General features: G+C 40.4%; 1 long non-coding RNA gene across 1 annotated transcript in view; it reads right to left on the reverse strand.

Moving 5' to 3' along the window:
- Positions 1-1,029: 1,029 nt before the first annotated feature.
- The window catches only part of LOC141982286 (uncharacterized), a 75,787-nt gene continuing 57,137 nt past the window's right edge, over positions 1,030-19,679 (reverse strand). The window contains exons 2-3 of the long non-coding RNA XR_012638011.1: positions 6,350-6,459; positions 1,030-1,472 (exon numbers count right to left, since the gene is read on the reverse strand). This is a non-coding gene — a long non-coding RNA (uncharacterized LOC141982286). The remainder of the gene's footprint in view (positions 1,473-6,349; positions 6,460-19,679) is intronic.

Raw genomic sequence — 19,679 nt, forward strand, 5'->3', positions numbered from 1 at the left:
GATGAGGCCTCTGCAAGATTACTCTTCTCTTAGGGTTTTGTTGTTGAAAGTGAATTATGTTTCTTTATATTAATCAGTGCTGCTTTTGTGACTAAAGCTTGGTTTAACTGGGTCAGAAAATGCTATGTATTTATAAGCCTCTAAGTGAAATCATATGGCATTTCCACCTTAACAAATCTAATGGGTGGAATTCAATATGAAACATACAGTATAAGTTATCTTCATAACTCACTATCATAGACATAGGTAAACCATTAATTCTTATATATTGTTCAAGAAAATTAATTCAGTTTCATGAAGTACTTTTTAGGAGATGGATCAATACCACTGTGGCCCCGGGAGGAAAAGCAGAAATGCAGACTATCCTATAAATAGGTGATAGCATAATTCATTATTATAGGCAAAGAAAGTACCAATAATAAAAATAATCATGCCACCAGTTTAGGGTATTTTTTTTGTGAGGGAAGAAGGTCCAATTTTTAAACACCTTCAATTCCTTCCTCGGTCCCAAATATTAACTGGGATTTATTATCAGAAATTGCATATAATCATTGTGTGACCAAATAGTTTTGGCTTGCAAAAGAAAGAAAGCCTTTTTCTAGGGCTGTAAACCAATTAAAAAAAATTAATCATGATTAATCACACTGTTAAACAATGATAGAATACAATTTATTTAAATATTTTTGGATGTTTTCTACATTTTCAAATATATTGATTTCAATTACAACACAGAATACAAGGTGTACAGTGCTCACTTTATATTTATTTTTGATTACAAATATTTGTGCTGTAAAAAACAAAAGAAATAGTATTTTTCAATTCACCTCAGACAAGTATTGTAATGCAATCTCTTTATCATGGAAGTTGAACTTACAAATGTAGAATTATGTGAAAAAAACCCTTGCATTCAAAAATAAAACCATGTAAAACTTTAGAGCCTAGATGTCCACTCTGTCCTACTTCTTGTTCAGCCAATCGCTAAGACAAACAAGTTTGTTTACATTTACAGGAGATAATGCTGCTCGCTTCTTATTTACAATGTCACCTGAAAGTGAGAATAGGTGTTTGCATGGCATTGTTGTAGCCAGCATCGCAAGATATTTACATGCCAGAAGCACTAAAGATTCATATGTCCCTTCACGCTTCAACCACCATTCCAGAAGACATGCATCCATGCTGATGATCTGCTCGATAACGATCCAAAGTAGTGCGGACCAACACATATTCACTTTCATCATCTGAGTCAGATGCCACCAGCAGAAGGCTGATTTTCTTTTTTGGTGGTTCGGGTTCTGTAGTTTCCGCATTGGAGTGTTGCTCTTTTAAGACTTCTGAAAAGTCACCTCATCCATGAATGGATTTACCATGAAAGAAACCATGCGGTGGCATGGGGGCCCCCCAAAATGCAGGACAAATATCTGACAACCTGCCCCTGAGTTCCATCCGGCGTGCAGCAGGGGTCAGGCATGGACCTGTCAACAACCAACAGCACATCGTACAGTTTCAGAATATATTGATATCTATGCATAGCTATCTCTGCTTCTTAACTAATTTTCTATTATAATCACAAACTGTGATTGAGTTGGTCTTTAGGACTCTTACTTGGGATATTGTTCATTCACCAGAACCTTGGTAAAATATCATTTTTTTCTATGACACTTTCTCCATCTATTTCATATCTGCAAATATTATATAGTCTTACGTGTCTTCAGCTAATTCCAGAGACATTCATAATGTATGAAATTTCCTCACTAATAGCCCAGTCCTGCAAAGTAAGCACCCTCAATTGCCATTGGGTATAATGGAAGTTGAGGGTATTTACCATCTCTCAAGATTGGGTGGGATCCACAAAAGTACTTTGGCTCCAGACTTAGACATCTAAATCCCAGATTTGGCTCCACTATGATCCACAAAACTCCCTCCAAACCCTGCCTAAACTCACTCAATGCCTAAGGTGTAGTACTAAAAGTTCCCTAGGCACGAACGTTTCTGCCTCTGGGTGCATACTCTGCTGCCTCACTCTAAGCATCCAGACACCTATCTCCCACCTAAGACCCAGAGCAATTCACAAACCAGGGAAAGGCATTTGGCTGCCAAACTCATGTGCGGGACCCGATCTGACAGGTGTGCTCAGAGGACACCAAACAGATTGGGTTCCACTCAAAATCTGGCCAGAGGAGACTGTGGGGTGCCCATTCGATAACTTTTAGCCCAGTGGTTAGAGCACTGACCTGGGCTGTTGTACACATAGGTTCAGTTGCCATTTCTCTGCCAGAGGAATAGAAAGGATTTGAACAGGGGTCTCCTGCCTCTCAGGAGAGTTCTCTAACCACTGAGCTATGGGATATTCTGTTGGCGAGGGTGGGGGGAGGCTTCCTCAGTCTCTCCTGTTGAACCTGTTCTACTTTGTATAAATAATGAAAGAGTGGTTGGACCAGGGGGATTGGATCCGGGTCTCTCACCTCACACCCAAAGACTATTCCATTGTTAAGTTATAAGGTGGGGGTAGTGGCACCACTGCCACCATTTTGTTTGCAGTGGGGCATGTACTTAACTCATTCCCTCAAAAAGCAGCATAGGCACCTAAACTGCCTGACTCCAGACAGCTGATTCCTGTTGGTGGATTGCTAAGCAGAGATAGGTACCTCCCCACAGCCCAGACTAAGGCTATGTCTACACTAATGTGGTAAGTCGACCTAAGTTATGCAGATACATGAATAACTTAGCTGGAGTCGACGTAGCTTAGGTCGATTTACTGCGGTGTCTACACCACACTGTGTTGATGGGAGACACTCTCCCATCGACTTACCTTACTCTTCTCATTCAGCTGGAGTACCAGGGTTGACCAGAGAGCGATCTGTGGTCGATTTAGCGGTTCTTTACTAGACCTGCTAAATCAACCCCTGGTGCATCGATCACCAGAGCGTCAATCTGGCAGTAGCGTAGACATAGCCCTAGGCACCTATCTCTTAGAAAGGGGCGGACTTAACTCACACTTCTCTGATCTCCCCCGGCTAGCATAGGCAGATCCTCACCTGGAGTGCTGGCTTTTGTGGATCACATTCTAAGGTGACTATCTCTCCCTGTTCGTTAGCATAGGTGCCTAACTTGGCTTTGTGGATCATAGTGTTGTTACTATGATTTTCTAGGTGCCTAAAAGTCACGTGTCATGACACTCAGCACTGCACCACTTAACTCCTTTTGTGGATCCCACCCTAAGTGCTCTGGAGCTTATATTGCGTATATGTTTTCATATTCTATTGTAAACTGATCCATAGATATCATTTTTTAAAGTAAATACATATGAAAACAACAGGACAGGTGACTTTCCTCCTGATATTGTTTTCTCAGGTTTTGAGTGTTGATGTGATTTCACTGCATACTCTAATCAGAACAACAAGCATTCAAAACATTAAACTATCCTCTCACCTAATTGAAGGTTTGCTGGATTCTGCAGAGAGATTTTCACTAGATGAATGCCTGCTTAGTTTTTCCTGCAATGCTGGTTAACCTGACTAGGGTTTGTAGTGGAACTCCTCTAGTTCGCAAAGGATCCCCAGACAGAATTAAGCAGCCTGAGCAACAACATTTCTTGGACAACAAAGGCCCAGCTCCTCAAAGGTAATTAGGTGCCTAACTCCCATTGAAATAAATGAGAGGTAGGCACTTAAATACCTTTGAGAATCTGGGTAAAAAAGCTCCAAGTGGGAACCAGGCAGGGCAGGTTCAAGTGATCCTGAGAATGTTTAATAATAGGAGAGAATAACTACAGATGGAAGGTTTGGCATGAGAGTAGCCCATATATTCAACACACCTGTATACCTGTTTGTGAGGCTTCCCCTGCTCAAGTTATTACTCCATACACCTGATCTAGGAACATGTTCAGGAAATAATATAGCCATTTTGGAAATCTGATAGTTTACTTCATTTTAGCAGTGGTTTCATACACAGTATTTGAGGTTTAAAAGACTAAAGCTACCATATTGTATAATGTAAAACTACTGACAGGGCTGGATCCTTAGCTGGTGTAAATCAGTTTAGCCCCATTGATTTCAGGGGGGCGATGTTGATTTACATCCTCTGAGGATTGGGTACTCATTTTGTTTTTCCCAATAGGATTTCTTTTCTGATCTTTTCCAAGGGGGAAAACCTTCCTCACTGTCGAAAGAATGTTAAAGTTGTTAAGACAAGTACTCAAAGATTAGGAAATGCCAGAATTAAGGTTGTCTGTGCAACCTTAATTTGGCTTTCATGTGCCTATGAATTAAGAGTATGTGATCACACCCTATTTTTCCATAACACTCTTGCCTTATTCAGTGCACAAGATAACAAGGAATGGGAAACAATTTAATATTTCTTTTATCTTCCTCACTGAATCTGCAGATCAGAGCCTTGTTTATCATCCAAACCCTGCACTGAATACAGAATTATGAATTTCCTCATGGTCTTTTCCATAGTGAATATCATGGTGGTATATGAATCCTTCACAAAGATGAAAGAATATCTGAATGCTTCATGAAGCTCCCCGGTGATGTAGGGAAGTATTGTTATCCCCATTATACAGCTTGTAACTGATGCACAGAGAGATGCACTGCATCCAAGGGTGCTAAAGGAGTTGGCAGATGTGATTGCAGAGCCATTGGCCATTATCTTTGAAAACTCATGGTGATTGGGGGAGGTCCTGAATGACTGGAAAAAGGCTAATGTAGTGCCCAACTTTTAAAAAGGGAAGAAGGAGGATCCTGGGAACTACAGGCCAGTCAGCCTCACCTCAGTCCCTGGAAAAATCATGGAGCAGGTCCTCAAGGAATCAATTTTGAAGCATTTAGAGGAGAGGAAAGTGATCAGGAACAGTCAGCATGGATTCACCAAGGGCAAGTCATGCCTGACTAATCTAATTGCCTTCTATGATGAGATAACTAGCTCTGTGGATGAGGGGAATGGCTAGGCAGCAGTTCTGCAGAAAAAGACCTAGGGGTTATAGTGGACAAGAAGCTGGATATGAGTCAACAGTGTGCCCTTGTTGCCAAGAAGGCTAATGGCATTTTAGGCTATATAAGTAGGAGCGTTGCCAGCAGATCGAGGGACATAATCATTCCCCTCTATTTGGCATTGGTGAGGCCTCATCTGGAGTTCTGTGTCCAGTTTTGGGCCCAACACTACAAGAAGGATGTGGAAAAATTGGAAAGCATTCACCAGAGGGAAACAAAAATGATTAGGGGACTGGAACACATGACTTATGAGGAGAAGCTGAGGGAACTGGGATTGTTTAGTCTGCAGAAGAGAGAATGAGGGGGAATTTGATAGCTGCTTTCAACTACCTGAAACGGGGTTCCAAAGAGGATGGATCTAGACTGTTCTCAGTGGTACCAGATGACAGAACTAGGAGTAATGGTCTCAAGTTGCAGTGGGGGAGGTTTAGGTTGGATGTTAGGAAAAAAATTTTCACTAGGAGGGTGGTGAAGCACTGGAATGGGTTACCTAAGGAGGTGGTGGAATCTCTTTCCTTAGAAGTTTTTAAGATCAGGCTTGACAAAACCCTGGCTGGGATGATTTAGTTGGGGATTGCTCCTGCTTTGAGCAGGGGGTTGGACTAGACGACCTCCTGAGGTCCCTTCTAACCCTGATAGTCTATGATTTTATGATTCTATGATTAACATCAAAATTGTCAAATATGTACACCAGTTTTGGCTGCTCAGCTTGAGACACCTAGGGCCCAATTTTCTAGAGTACTTCGCATTTTTACAATAAGTGATATGTTCAGAGCACTTCAGCTGCGGTTGTGAGTGCTCAGTTCTTTTGCCGATCAGACCCGCGGTGTCTCAAAATGGGAAACCAGAAAATGAGAAACACACAATTTGTAGCCGACTGTGAAAAGTTTGGTTTAAATGACTTGCCCAGCATCACACAGGTACTTTGTGGTAGAAACAGGGATAGAATCCAATTGTGTAGGATGGCATGCAACTGCCTTAACATCAAAGGCTGTCTTTTCTGTCCCTAGAGTCCTGTGTCTCATTCAGTACCCACCTCCCAACTTCTGCAACAAATAAGGCAAGGTCCTATGGATAACAGCTTAATTCACTGCAAAATCTGATTAATTCCCTGAAGTCCTGTGGAAAATACAGAATGTGATCACATAATTTAAGTCTATACCATAATGCATATGCACAAGCTCTGCCTATAATAGTCATTTGTGCCAGTTCTGCCTGTAAAGAAGACAAAAAAAAGGCCTTGCTCTCATACACTGGCAACCTACTGTAACTTAATATTTTTACAGTTCCAGAACACTGTATTTATTAATAAATTAATTACTGATATTTCATAATGTCAAAGGGTAGAGTGTGGATACCATTTTGACTGGTGAAGAGGTGTTACCGTCCAAATGTAGCTGCACAATAACTGGGAGACAGTTGCAATGATTGATAAGTTGTTTAGCCAAATCATAGTTTTCATTGATTCCTGTGGATAAAGAAAACTATATTCTGAAACTTGTTTAAGAAAGATACATACGATTTGAATGAATCAAGTCTAGTACCCAGCTTCTGATGAATCCTTCTTGCTTCAGAAAAAAGTAAAGTGCAAACAACAACAAAACCTCATGTCCAAACCAAAAAAGCTGTATGTGTGCAGAAAAATTAATTCCTGACCTTTTTCAGTGATCAGTTTATGCCCTGAAGCATGAGATCTGATCAACCTTATTTTTGCAATATAACTACAAATGTTATTATTGGTCATAAATGTATCTGCCCTTTTTAAAAATTCAGCTTCAGTATTTATAGTCTACACTATATAAGCATTCTAAGTTTTAAAGTAGCAAAATGACATATAACTGATGAGCTGTGCAGTCATATTTTTCATAACCTTATATTTACCATCTGGCTTATTTATCTTTGTTTTACTAGTGCATAGAATATCAGACTGTAATACTTGACATAATGCTAGCACTGAGAAATGAGTTCAAATATGCAGTACTTACATCTCCAATATGTACAATGTTAGTATTGTGTTAATTCCAGTATAGTGATAAAATTATATGATGAAACTCTTTGGGAAATTTCATATGGCACCTGTAATGTTTTAGAGATATTTTAAATATTGCATGCCGTTCCTTCTAGTGGGTAGCAGTAATAATGGATTGGAAAGTATCCTCTGAAATTTCAAGAATCTTCATGCAAGTGAAATTGTGAATATAGTATCTTAAGCAGATAATTCTGGTGCTTAACCGGAGATAGCACAATTGATTTTTATGTGTGAGTGCTATTTTTTTTTGTCTCTATGCAATTCCACGTTAACTGTTCCACTGGAACTCTGCTGCCTATTTATCTTTCTTTCTTTCTTTCTTTCTTTCTTTCTTTCTTTCTTTCTTTCTTTCTTTCTTTCTTTTAAAAACTTTTTCTGCTCTGACCTGTGTAGAAAACATCTCTTTTGTGAGTCACTTGACTAAGAGTGAAGTTGAGCTGTTGACTTGACTGAGCTGAACTTTGAAGGAATAGCACTAGCACCTTTGTCTGAACAGAAACTTCTTTTTCTCACCCTGTTGCTTTTTCAGCATCTTTTTCACAGGCAACAAGTGATGGGTTACAGGGTCTTCTTGTTCTGTAGATGATTGTAAACCAGGGTCCAGTGACATACAGTTGGTACAATTAATAGGTATTGCTTTGTGCGTATTTAGTAGGTATTCATTAGCAGTTAGGTCATTTAAGTACTAAGATCAGGCTTCCTTGTTGTAGCCCATGAGAAGCCAGCTTCACAATTTATCACGTATATTGCCTTGAGCTGCAAAAGCAAAACAGCAGCATACAAGGCAGATGCATCAGTTTTACTTATAACAATTGCAGCAGCAGGTGCTTTCAGAGGAAGAGCAATAATAAGCTTTGCTGTGGCAGTTCTATTTCTATATGCCATTTTATCTGACTCCCAAAACATAACAAAATAGTGCATATGCAGATCCAAATCCTGGCTGGCTGCAAATAGGGATAAAGCCAGCAAACCAGCAGCCAGCAAGAAACTGCATGAGGCAGAAGTTCACTACCCTGATTTTGGCCCTTTGAAATATGAAGGCGATGCCACTCCTATGCCGTCTACTACTAAAACCAGGGAGGAGGGACAGCGGTATCACAGAGAATCGTATGCTCCATTATACAGCAACAACCAGTATGCAAAGACTCCATGCATAGATCATTCATCCACAACCAATTATTCATACTTATGGTAGGAGTAAATTGCTCTGGGCCAGGGGAAGAGAGGGGCACAGTGCAAGGAGCTTCTTAGAACCAGAATACAAACAAAAACATTAATGCTGCAATTGCATTGTGTATTTGTATACATATTCGTACACACACACAATTTGGACATTATAATTCTATGTCTATAGTATGATACTATCTTTATTTAAGAGCTGAAAATATACAGTAACGTAAACTGTTTTTTTTAAAGTTTGTAGATATTTTAGAATCCCTTATTTTTTTAACAAATACAAGATCTCAAATTTTTAAGATATCTTTCAGACCACAAAACTATTCTAATAGCCCTATATCCTTCTTTTAGGCTATCAGATGATGGTATATCATCTATTTTCTCTTCCATGAACTGTTACAGACAGCCATGACATAACATGCCAAGAGAAAATTAAAAAACAAAAGAAAAAAAAACCTCTACAAAAAATGCTTTGGAGCCAAAAGTGAGGTTTTGCATGTTTTTGTGTGAAATAGCATGTCCTGTAGTGAACTAGGTGTTTAAAATCATTCCAAAATTAATATTGGTACAGTATATTTACGATGGGGTATGGGCATAGTTGTTATAGAATTGAGGGGTTGCTTCCTCCCTGCCTCAATATGTCCTTAAAAAATAGTGAATTTTCACTGATGTGTATCATTTTTTGATCACCTAATCACTAAGGACCTGCTTGTACAATAGGATCAGCTCATGCAGACCCATTCACTTAGAGAGTCCCACTGAAATCAGTGGAAATCTCCAGGGGTTTGCATTAGTAAATCCCATGGCAAGGTCAGGGACTAAGTTTCAATTTTTAATTAGTTGTAAAACACAAAATTCTCTATTGTGCAACACATATTTTGTGGTGGAGAGAATATCACTGTATTTCAGGTTTAACTTTTGGTTTCTTTGTTTACATATAGGAATCTTAAGCAGTGCTTCATATGGGACTAAAAGGTTTACTATGTAGCCCGGTTTTGACATCTCTTAACTGGTTTTATAGAATAGTTTTTAAAGCTGGTTTCAGAGATCATTATGTAACTATATACAAGAACCAATAATGTCAGCATGCCATAACAACAAGTCACTGTGGTTCGATTTCAAATACTGCTGTGCATTTAATAGCTTCCTGCATGCTTTGTGTTTTTGTCCCAACAATATGATTGTATTTTGGGGCACAAATTAACAGGTTAGTATTGATAGTTCACATGTTCAATAAAAATAAATTGTGCATATTGTTCGAGACTTTCATGTGGAATTTCTCTTTCCCTGGAAAGCATACGGCAGTCTTTTAAAAAACGTACCACCAGGAAATGGTTTTTATAGTGGGTCCAACTCAGCTGATGTTTAGTTCATCATTTTTCCTTCGCTGCCTCCCTGACATTTTCATGTCAGGCTGTATTCTCAGAACAATAGGATTTTTGATTAGGGATTTCTAAACTGAGTGTGGAAAAAAATCTAAAATCTAGGAACCATAAGTGATTCTGGTTCCTTATTTTTTATTTATTTATTCTCATTCAGGTTTTAATGGGACCATGCATGAGGCGCTATAGAAAACAAGAGGGATGATAAAAATAATTGCATACTGCCAGAATGATCAAAAAGCTTTTGCTCAGATACATGTTTAAAGAATCAAGTAAACAACACTTTTTGTAGGTAATTCCACTCTGAAGTGGAGGAGGCATCACAAAATTTTCACATTATTCATTACTAAATATCCCCACATAGATTTACACATTTAGTTAAACATGCTTAGTTATACAACAAACATATATAAATAAAGTCTCAGTCTCTTATTAAAGTTTCAATAGCATTAACTTTTATGGACTGAAAAATAATCAACAGAAATTATACTCCTCTGGCATGAAACGGAGATTAATCGCAGACAGAATCTGTTACTTGTATTATAATACCAACTGAAAGACTATACTAAACATCTTGAAAGTTAAGCTCTAAAGAGACCAGTAAGGCTAACTATTCCCCATATTTCAACTTCACTACATTAGTAGAAGCCATGTTGGGGGGGGATTTCTAAGGTTTCAGTTTATTTTGCATTTTCAATTATACATCAACACACAAAAAGGGGAATATGGTTCTTTTGATCCACAGTGGGCGTAAATTACAAAATATGAAAATCTTTAGTCCTCTGTCCCATGTTCGCTTAAAAATGTCTCCTATATTACACTTCTAGGTGATTTTACCTTCTCTTAACCATGCAAAAGCTATAGTGTTTCAAAGCTGCAGATTAGTGATGGTGGCAGCTTATTCCTTTTGGTTATCTACAGCACCATCTTAGTGTCTTGAGGCATAAAAGAATATTATCTGTGTGACAGTTATGGCTGGAGCCATCTATACTGTTCATGCTATCAGCACTCAAAGAGCTCAGAATAGAAATCATTCAGTTTAAGACATTTTCTGTAGTTTCATTAAAAGCTTAAAATCATGAGGTACTGCAAGCTATGACTAAGGTAATATGAAAATTTCAGTAAATCTACGATGTGGAAAAATATGTATGTGGTTGGGATGGTTAGGATAGAATTGCTAATCTTTTGTAAAGGCAGTTGACCATAAGCAAGACAACCTATAAATCTGCTTTCCTTCTTTACTTAATTTTCATCACAAATAATGTGCCACTCTGATTGCATGAAATCATCAGGAGTGTCTTCAATTACTGTGTGCAGCCTCTGATCAAAACGACTTCCTTTATTCTGAATCTGGGGGGGAAGATGGGGAGGAAAGGAGGAGGGAAGAAATGCACAGCTAGTTATGTATTACAAATGTCAGGTAACTGTGCAAGTGGATATATTCATATTTAATAATTTCTAAGCTGGAGTTGTGATTGTAATAATGGCTCATTCATATCTGCATTTCATTTAAATGCACTGTTTTGACTCACTGAACATTTGTCAAAGATATTATAGCTAAACTTTTTCACATGACCACTGAGGTAATGACAGCATTACATTACCAGAAAACTGCATGACTTGCTGATACTTCCATTTTCCTCAGCAGCTTATAAAATAATCAAAATGTGTGCATGAAATGGCGGCCTGTTCTGAATTTATTTTAATACCGATAGGCTTATAGAGAGAAATGAAGAAGAGTGTAGGATCTCAGACACCAGAGACAATGACTTCGCACAAAGCTGAATTTTACTAGCAGGAAAGATGGATATATGGGTATTAGACTTTTCATAGCTATAGGAAGGATAATCTTTCAATCAGATTAATGAGAAAATATATTGCATGGGCCCTACAGCACTTTTTGCTTTCCAGGCTAATACGTGATTTAAATCCCAAAAGTACATTTTCAGCATTACAATATCCTTTGATAATAATGTCGCTTGCACAAAGACAGATAAAAATAAAACAGTCCCCCTTGATTTCCCATTTTAGATTTGAAGTATATTTTCTGTTCTTTGCCTGCAATGAAGTGAATTCTATTGAGAAGAGTCACATTTAATAAGACAAAGAGAATTTTCTAATTATGCTACCTGTCAAGATTGGAATCTATGGGATTGCAACTGCAATAGAAGAAACAGAGGAAGCAATTGCATATAGTCCAGTTTACTTTGGTGTATGATTACTATTTGCACTTAGATATTTCTAAATGTAAATCAGGCAAACACAGAGAAGCATGCTTTGAGGTAAACACCAAAAGGCAGGTCTCAAAATGGATTCTACAGTCCTCATTTCAATTTTCAGTAACCAATTTCCCCAGCTTTCCTAATTTATCTATAGAAAAACAGTGGAAACCTGTGAAAATGAAAAACTGCTGAATTACTGTCTGAGTTGCATAAATATGCAGTGCACCAAATGATAAATATAATTAAAGCCAGGAATACTAATGGAATAAGGATGTATATGCATAATTATGCTAGGTAAAGCATTTATGCATCTTACTGGAGGGAAGAAAATACTGTATCAGTGAAGGAAAACAATAGCCAATTAAAATTAGTGCAGTAAGACAAAATACCTTTCTATACAGTTTGTTACCATTTTTCCTAGTCTGTATTAGTTACGCACAAACATTAAAGAATATCTTGCTGCTATAAATGTAGCCCTGAAAGTTATCACATGCTGTCCTTTGGGGGTCTCCAGGGAACCATTCACTGTGCCCCATCAAACATTACTCTTATTTGCAGCACTGCAAACTTGGAAACACAATGGCACATTAGACAAGGAAAATAAATAGTGTCTTCTTGATGGTTTCTCAATATTACAAGTTTACACAAATCTGTTGCACACCATCAATTATTACAATTATTTAAAACAAACAATAAATTAGTTCTCTTTGTAGTACAATAGTAATTTTGATAAACAACATTTTTATTAAAATCACATTTGCCGGGGGTGCCACAAATTATGACAGACCAAATGGGATGCAGCATAAAACAATGCATTACTGAGCTTCCTACAAGCTTTTTAATTTTTTTCAAGCATGGTCATCTTTAATCTCTAACAAATAATATACCTCATTTAGGACTAAAATAAAATTGCATTCTATTCCTTCATTCTGCTTTGTATAAGTTTTAAGCTGACTTTTCTAACTATTGAGTTTTCATCTCTATTTAGCTGTCTCTTTTGTGTTATGCTAAGAGAGAAGGAAAGATGGCCAGATCATTTTTCCCCCCTTAAAAACATTTAAGCTTTGTAGACTTTTTAATAACTCTCAAGTGCTGCCTTTTTGAGTACTGCTATCAAATATCTTATTACCAAGCTACAGACTTAAACATTTACAGTAGGAAGGTTACTAAAAATTCATAAATGATTTGAGCATTCCATTTGGGCTCAGATTCTGAATGCATAAATATGCAGCAGACTCAGTTCCAGACCAAATATTTGGTGTCATCATCTACCCATATGACAACAGCACAGCATAAAATTCATAGCTCTGGTATCTGCTCTCAGATCTTCACTGCAGAGCTCCAAAATTTGGAATAATATGTATATTAGCCGAGCTGACAGCAGCCTCCATGATAAACTGTTGATCTGCCAAGATTCTTCAATTCCCCAAATGGCATCAGTACTTCTACATGTCTTCGACATTTGTAATCATCACTCTCTCCAAAAGGGCATGATCTAACCAAAGGTAGATTGATTTAGCTACTGTTGGACAAATTTTCAAAAGTGGCCGCCTCCAACTTGTTTGAGGAGAATTAGATTGGTGCAGTAGAACTGAGGCAGAGTGAATCGTCTGGACCCAAAGAGCTACAAAGCAGATGGAAAGCTAATGCAATGAACTCCCTGCCCCTTCCATCCCTTTCTCCTTTATGCAGGCATCACAGAGGCTAACGCAGTCCTGGGGATACAGAAAACGTCCATGGAGTGACCTAAAAGGGGAAACGATGGGTCTAGGGATGCAGGAGCTCAAACTCAGAAATTTCACTTGTGAGTGGGAGACTGGGAGAGGGGACGTGCCCTGCTGTGTTTCTCCACTCCCAGTTGTCCATGGGCATGAAAGACATCTTTTAGCTTAATGGGTTCCTGCCACTTCTGGCTGATAACTCTCTGCTCTACTGGCAGGGAACCACTTGGACGCCACATCAACTACCTGGCTGTCATTCAGCAAAGGAGTGATTGCTCTTACACAGGGATGTTAGGAGGTACTGTCTCCTTCAAAATCTCCAGTGACTGCAACATCATGTACAGCAGTAGGTGAGACAGAGTCACTTAATCAATTTCCAGGGAAGAGACTAGTTGGTACTCCTGTGATCTTTCCTCTTCCCGATTCTATTATTGCACTGCAAGTTCAAAACCTGGCCATGCCACATTGTTTCTGGCCAAGTTCCGCACCCAGACAGCCTCTAGGTCAATATTTGGCCCAGGTTTATCAACCTATGCAGATCTGTAAATTGTAGCCTGTCAGTAGAGTGGAGCTCTCTGAATAGAGTGGGCAGGCCCCTAGAGCTTCACTTATTCACAGTGGTGGTATACAGATAGGTATGACTCAAATTCTCAGTCTGGTTTGAGCCTACAACTCTGTACTAACCTAAAAAGGCACATTTTCACAGACAGTTGTATGTCACCATGTACCAAAAAGGGAAAAAACTGATGCCAGTTATGGTCAGTGTGCAGTACTGTTTCATTCTTAAGCAATTGCGGCGGTGACTGCATTTCATTGGTAGATGAACTAATCTCTGTATATAGTTTATTTATCAGATTGTTAAATTTGTATTCCATTTTAGCAATCAGTAGGGTGGAAGGCATTATAAAATGCAAGTTAGTAGTAAAGAGAAGTGAAAGAAAAGGCAGATAAACCCAGACAGAGCCAATAGCTATTTCTAACCATGCAAAGGAGTGGGCCTTGAGCAGATTTCGTCCCTTTAAGCCTGCCTTTCAGATCTTGTGTTCTGAATGTATTTAGGATTAATCCTCTACTTCAAAAGAGGTGGCACTGCTTGTGGAGCAATACTTTTCCTTCCTGCACCATATCTATTGCCCTTTTGATCCTGGTGGAACTCTGTGGGTTTAGTTTAGTGTTTCTGCTCAGAGTGTGGGGAGAGTAATGCGTGCCAGATGCCTCAGACCTGAGTCTCATAGCCCTGGGAAGGGTTGCAGTCCTTCTTCTCCCACTAGACTGTGCTGGAGTGAGCTGGTTTTCCCACTGGTGGAAATATACTGCTCCACCCGAGTCATCATAGAATATCATAGTTGGAAGGGACCTCAGGAGGTCATCTAGTCCTTTAAAGCATGACTCTGGAAAGGGTGAGAGTCCCATGCATTGTCCCCCACTCCCATTCTTTTTCAAGCAGTAATTTGAAAGATTGGGATGATTTTGTTTCAACCTACCGCCCTCTATCACGAAATGCGGAGGGCTAAGATTTACTCTCCTTACGCTGACCATTCATCTGCTGTTTCCTTTGCTAAGGAGCAGTGACACCTGACCAATCTAAGGACTTCATCAGCCCTCCTTGCTCCTACCAAAAAATAGTAGTATCTGTTCTACAGGCCTGTTCCTCACCTCACTTACACTCAACAGAGAGGACCAATTGACTTCACAGCTGGAACTTTGGAGCAAGAACAAGTCCTCAGTAGGAGAGACTTTTCCAATGTCTTCAGGAACCAAGATTATTTGGAAAGGATTTTGATAACATCACAGAGAAGCTGTTTTAATCACAGAAATGCCCTATTGTCCAGCAGCCAAAGCATACTGCCTTCAATGGTGGGAACCAGAGGAGGAGCTACTCCCCTTCACCAAGCCCTTCTTGTTGTCCTTTCTTTACAGGAGCACCCTATGTCAACAGGGACCTTTTCCATTTGTGGTACGTAAAAACACTGCAGAGTGATTTGACTTCTCTCTTTCTTATCTCAATGAAGTCATTGTGCTAAGTATCCCTTCTAGTGGATGGTCAGCTTCCTCCTAAATTAGGGTGATTTTACCATTCCCTCCAATAGTAGTATATCTGTGATGCCTTCAAAAGTGTTTGTATTGGACAACAACTGCAGTGGACTCATGGGCTCAGGACTTCACACTTGACTTCTTAGAGTGGCAAACAGGCACAGGGAGCTTCAATGGAAGCAAGCCCTAAAATAGATAATCCTAATGCTTTTCAGTAAAAGGATGATGATAGTGGGACCAGAGGGTGGGTCTGCTATGGGTTTCTTCCCTTGCTACTTCCTCATTCACAAAATGACTCAGAGTTTCTTCTCTATTTTGGTCCTGCAACATCTCTAGAGGCATCACACCAGAAAAATGTATCACCTTTAGGTTCTAATCTCCCGAGGAATTTCTCTGTTAAAACCTTTAGGTTCTAATCTCCAGAGGAATTTCTCTGTTAAATGGAACTGAATGATACTTACCTTCACATCCCCTTAATCTCTTCCTGTTGGCATTATCTGTGAAGAAAGAAAGAGAGAAATGGGACTCATTTTCATTTTTGCACTTTGCCTTTTGTGTCTGCTTTTGGCATCTAGGTTATTTGGAAAAGTATGGAGGTGCCAGTGGAGAGCCTCCATCAAGGCAGGAGCCACCTTTATCCCCACTTTGATGATGTCTTGAGCAGGGCATGAACAGTAATCTACCTTCAGAAGGCCAGAGATGAGACTGATCTTTTGTGTTTCAGACTACACATTCCCAAACAAATGAGTTGATGAAGAGAAACTAGTCCCAGATGTGTGAATCTTGATCCAAAACGTCTCCCAACAGTTCTGTCATTATCTGATGATCTGCTGCAACAGCCTTGCTTACATATAGAGAGCGAGTGAGGCTCCCTCACTTCTGTTCTCATGGATTTGACCGTGGGCCAGTCAGGATAGATTTATTCTTTATTGTAACTTAAATATTTTTTTTCATTACGAACATTGAGTCAGACTTGGTGGAATTGCCACCAATTCTCCTGTTCTGGTCTAGACAACCATGTTTTTCTCACCTCAAAGGCTTGGAAGTATGTTACCTATGGGTGCTGCCAGGTCATCCAGAACTCCTCCAGGAAGGTCTGAATCCATTCTCAAATCCCTTTGGCCTCAGCCTTTTGGTTTGGAGGAAAAGATACATGAAATAAAGAAGCTCTATGTGGCAAGTTTCCTGGCATTAAACCAGAGGGCAGCCAAATCAGAGACATACTGATATTAAATATATATTTCTGAATTGGTGTGGATGGAGATATCAGCTAGGGTCTGCTCCTGGAAAGGTATCCTAGACTTCCTGTTCATTAGTTGCTTTAAGACCCTTGGTATTAGTTCTCTGTCCTCACTGCTATTTGTAGCTCCTTCCAGATAAGAATCTATTGAAAAAATATGCATATTTCAGGGAAATTACAGATACACCATAATGAGGGCCCAGATTCATAAGGTCAGACTTGAAAAATTCAGATGCTTTTGCAATCTAAATATTTTACAGTATACCTTTATTTCCTGCACTTGCTTCTGTCATCTGCTAAATCCATCTTTCCATCATCCCTATTCCCAACTCTCTCTCACACTCAGTTCCCAGAAGAATACTTGAATATTCAGTTCTTTTTCCTAACCCACAGAACTCCCTGGATATTTGATTCCCTCCACCCAGTAGGCTCCCTACAAGTGATGATTTCACATTAAAGAAGGTTCCTCTGGCCAGGCATGCTTTCTACTTATAAATAATTCAAACTTTAACCTAAAAAGAGTTACAGGTTTGATTTTGGTTTGAGATTTGGATAGATGCTAGTGCTAGCTATTATTTCTTAACTGGTTTGGCTGATATACATCTATGTTTAGGTGTCTGTGTGTTATGACAAAGTTCCTCCTCTACCTTGCTGAGTCTTGCGCTTGTTGGCAGATTTGCTCGCCTCGGAGATTCATGGCAGCCCTCAGTTTGGCCGTTTTCATGAATCCACAGTCCAGGTCAACTCCTCCTGTGTCTGATCAGGAGTTGGGAGGTTTGGGAGGAATCTGGGCCCGCCTTCTACTCCGGGTTCCGGCCCAGGGCCCTATGGAATGCAGATGTCTAGATGCCTCCTGGAACAGCTGGGCGACAGCTACAACTCCCTGGGCTACTTCCCCATGGCCTCCTCCCAACACCTTCTTTATCCTCACCATAGGACCTTCCTCCTGGTGTCTGATAATGCTTGTACTCCTCAGGGCTCCAGCAGTACACCTTCTCACTCTCAGCTCCTAGTGCCTCTTGCTCCCAGCTCCTCACACGCGCACCACAAACTGAAATGAGCTCCTTTTTAAACCCAAGTGCCCTGATTAGCCTGCCTAAATTGATTCTAGCAGCTTCTTGATTGGCTGCAGGTATTCTAATCAGCCTGTCTGCCTTAATTGTTTCCAGAAAGTTCCTGATTGTTCTGGAACCTTCCCTGTTACCTTACCCAGGGAAAAGGGACCTATTTAACCTGGGGCTAATATATTTATCTTCTATCACTCTCCTGTAGCGTACTTCAGGAGGTGAGGGTCGCTTTGCCGCCCACTGCTTGGGTTCACCTCGACCGGGTCCTGCACGAGGGCGCGCCCTGCCCACCCTCCACCCCAGGCCCTCCGGACCCTTATCATCGGGCCCCTGTCCCATGGACCCAACCGACCCCCCCAGCCCCTTCACCGTGAGCCGGCTGCACGATCTGCACATGCTCGTGCTCCACACCCTTCATGTCCTCACCCTTGCATCCTGCCCCAATACAAAATGGCTGGACCTCCTCCCACCTCTGGAGGGTGAGGAGCCCCGGTGGGCCAGCCTATACTCCACACTGGTCCCAAGGCCCGCCGGGGATATCAGTTGGCGGCTCCTTCATGGAGCCGTAAGCACGGGCGTGTACTTGGCGCGGTTTACCCCATCCCAGACACCTGCCCCTTTTGCAGCGTGAGGGAAACCCTGGCACACATATACTTGGAGTGTGCCAGGCTGCAGCCCCTAGTCCAGCTCCTCAAGAATATTTTGTTATGTTTTTGGTTGCATTTTTCCCTTCACCTTCTTATTTATGCACTCCCTATCTGTGGCCCCACAAAGCCACGGGACCTCCTGGCCCTGGTTAAAATGGCCATCTATAAAACCAGAGTGAGAAGGTTGGCCGATGGAGTCTCCTGTGACTGTGGAGCCTATTTCTGATCCTCCATCCATTCACGTATCCAGGCAGAATTCCTCTGGGCGGCATCCACTGACTCCCTTGATGCCTTTGAGGAGCAGTGGGCGCTGTCCGGGGTTTTCTGCTCGGTGTCCCCATCCGGTTCCCTTCGTTTGACCCTTTGACCACACTCCTGTCCCTGTTATTTCATTAGTTGTCCCCCGTACTTATTTGGTTTCCAGGTCCTGTGGATCCTCCTCTTAGGCTGGGGGGGGGAGAATCCTTTAGCAGTAGGCGGGCTTTGCTTTGCCCACCCACTTCCCGGATCCCAATAGGATCTCTCCTGTAGCCATCTGGCCCGACCCTGTCACAGTGCATATAGGTATATAAACACCCCTAAACATGGGCTAATTACCGGCTATGGGTTAGATCTTGCATGACATTGAACATGGGGAATTTCTTTTAGCAAGCAACTTGGGGCTAAGGGTATGCAGACCTTCCCAAGAGATACACAACACTTTGCACCATAAGGTTCCAAATTTGGCAGAAACAAGTTTATAATGACCTCTTTCAAAGACACAAAGGCATGCACACATCTATGCAAATCAAAAGACACAATCTAAGTTCTGTGCAGGGATAAGTAACAATTTTGTGGATATAAGTTTTATAAGAGGGATTTTGAACATTTATGAGGTTATGAACTATAGACATCTGATCTAAGTATTTCTTGAAAATGAGAATTTTGAATTGGGGTGGGAGGAGATGGTCATTTGTGACTGAGGTCTGCGTACTTCTGGAAAACAGCATTAAAAACCCAGAATGGTTAAAACATCTTTTCAAGAATCAGAAAAAAACTCTATTATGCTACCACTTTTTAACCATGAAGTAACAAGTCCTTTTTGACACCAAAACTGCTTTTGTGAAGAAATACATTCATTTGCAATCATAATGAACTGGAAATGCTGACTCCCAAATCACACAAAGAGCT

This window comes from Natator depressus, chromosome 2 (assembly GCF_965152275.1).
Source record: "Natator depressus isolate rNatDep1 chromosome 2, rNatDep2.hap1, whole genome shotgun sequence".
NCBI lineage: Eukaryota > Metazoa > Chordata > Testudines > Cheloniidae > Natator > Natator depressus.